The sequence below is a fragment of the Atta colombica genome, unplaced genomic scaffold (assembly GCF_001594045.1).
Source record: "Atta colombica isolate Treedump-2 unplaced genomic scaffold, Acol1.0 scaffold164, whole genome shotgun sequence".
Classification (NCBI taxonomy): domain Eukaryota; kingdom Metazoa; phylum Arthropoda; class Insecta; order Hymenoptera; family Formicidae; genus Atta; species Atta colombica.
The window spans coordinates 916,441-919,336 of NW_017259255.1; positions in this window are offsets into that span (position 1 = coordinate 916,441).

A 2,896-nucleotide genomic window follows, 5' to 3' on the forward strand; every position below is an offset into this window, starting at 1 on the left:
TCGAATCTCGAAAACGTATGAAATATTATCATACATAACAGAGCATAAAATTTTACGGGTCTTTTATGAAACGTGGGACTTACCTAAAAGAAATACGCGATTTGAGGTAAGTGGGTCGGATTGATTCGGATTAGTCAGAGCTACTTCAGAGTTGATATCAACGAGTTTTAACGGGACTATGAGTAATCGACTTGTGTCACAAAAATATAATATTGAAATGAATCTCAGGGTAAAAGAAATGGAGTACTATCTTAAAAAATGATTTATATTTAGTTAAACTCGTTCATTATTTTTTCATTTATTTATTTATTTATATTATTAATATTAATTATTATTATATTTCATAAAATTATAGTAGAGTTAAGCTTAACTTGTATTTATAATAAAGCATATATATAAAAATCGGCAGAGGTTAGTGACCGTTGCAGAAGGGAAAAGAAAGTCATTATGATAAATTCATTCTACGGTTAATTACGCTTTATCAATGTTGTTTTCCTTGCTCGATTGAAATTTCATCCGACTGCCACGCGAAATTATTAACACAGATAATGCATACTTGATATAATTAAAGGGGCTGCGTCTTATTACTAAAATGTTTTTTTTAACACTGGAGGAAAATAATTAGCATAATGCTGTATATCATATCATTATTAAGTTTAAAGAGTATAAAAAGATCTTTCTTTGGAGAATATTTTGTTAATATTGTTCGCATTTACAAAATTGATTTATGAACTCTAGTAAGTTCCATGGCATTGCGGGATACGCGTGTTTGGTATTGGAAAAAGTGGCTCACTTGTGAGAGTGAAAGCACTGGAAAAGTGAAAACGCATTCGTTGCATTCATTAAATGCGCGCCTGCACAGCATATTGCAATTAAATTGTCGTTTCAAGAGCTCATATTCGAAAGTATAACTGAGCGACTCTCGCACGCGAGGTATATCGCAATATGAAATGTCATACATAACATTTTAAACAGACTTGACATAACACTATTTTACTTATATTTTTAAATCATTAAATTCCTTACTCCACGTTTTTCATTCTCTTTTCCATTTATATCTATTCCATGTTAATCAATGCAGAAAGAATACTGAGAGAAAAAAATGATTGCAATTGTCACAATTTAATTATAAATAGTTATTTTTTGAGACAACTATAAATATAGTTGTTTTAATCATGCAAATATAATTGTGCTACTAACAATAATTATACACACTGTTTGAAAATCTTTAGTTTTTTTTAAATATATTTTTTAGTTATTATTGTCACATAAACATAATAAATAAGAAAGTAGTTATATCAGTATAATTGCGATTGCATTTACTGAATAAAAATGTTTATTTTATTTGCCATTATTTATTATATCTTAATATTTTATTGTATTAATATTTAAAATTATTATTGTTTATAGTATAAATTATTGTTTATAGTATGTTTATAGTATAAATTTTTTATTTTGAGAGAATATATATAATTATTATCTATTAATTATTATCTACTAATATTATAGCCATAACAATCATAAACGGAGCTTAAACTTATGGTTGTTACAGCTATAATATTGTTATTAGGAGCTCTTAATCATAAATATTTTACATTGCAATTATATTCACAAATTTGTTTTTCTCATTGTATGTTAGTTATTTGGAAATGCAGCAAGTTCTGATTTTTGAAAGTGATGATTTTACTTTTGTACATGTATCCCTTTTGATGAATGCGATTTTCGTGTTTTTCCCTTAATATCTCACATCTTTTTCTTAATATAAGAATTTCACACACAAACACACAAAGTTAAAATTTCTTTTTCTTCTCTAAAGCTCGATCATGAATAATAAATTCCGCGAGTCCATGGATAATGTGAACTATAGATCATTCATCATTGAATCTGGGATTACATAGGTGAGTAAGATAAATCTTTTGCGAACATGTTTCGATGTCACGAATTATATTTTGACCATTTTTATGTTAAGCCAAAGATTGTTGAAGAGATGATAAATTTTCTTAAGTACTTATGAACTTGAGGAAAATGCAATTTTTTTTATTCTTTGTACTTTGACGCTAAAGAAGTGATTTTTTTTTTAATCTACAATTGGAATCTTTGCTGCTTGACATATCTATTATAATTTTTTTGTAATCCTGATTCTGATATCTTGTTTCTATTAACCTCAACATTCTATCTGATTGGCCTAGATAAGATATGGATTACATTATATCCTCGTGGCCATTTCTTTTTGTGTTACTATCTTTGTGCATAATTATTGTTGTCAAGTCAGTCTTATTATTCAAATTTGAATTATATCTCAAAAACTTGTATAAATATATTAATAATTATAATATATGCTTTATTATAATTCTTTAATAAAACAGTTTCCATAAAATTGAGACAGAATTGTCAAAATATTTTTTTTTGGATACGGAATATGTTTGCAGTTAATATTTCAATGGTGTGTGATAATGATGATATGATGCCTTATTTACATTTTATTTATCAGAAATAATAAATGTGGGGTGTTACAAATATATGTTTTATTTCATTGCAGTATGAAATAATAACGTTTGTATTAATACTATCCGCATTGCAAAAACTTAAGATTGCGTGATCCCGAGAGATAGTGAAAAGTGAGAGGAGAGAAACTCGCTTGTCGTTTGACATTGCTCACGGCTGATAATGAGTGTTTGCTCATTGTTGACTCAAGGCTTTAACTCTCCCTCGAACTGGTCAATTTTTATGCGCACCATCAGGCACAAATATTAATCTATGCCTTGTATGATGGCCAAGGATGGTAAGTCAAGGTGTAACTATTCATTCTTCATTGCTTCCTATATGAAAGCTTAATGCTTTCTCCTTTCATTCTATATTATATATTTCTATTTTAAAATTAATTAAATTAATTATG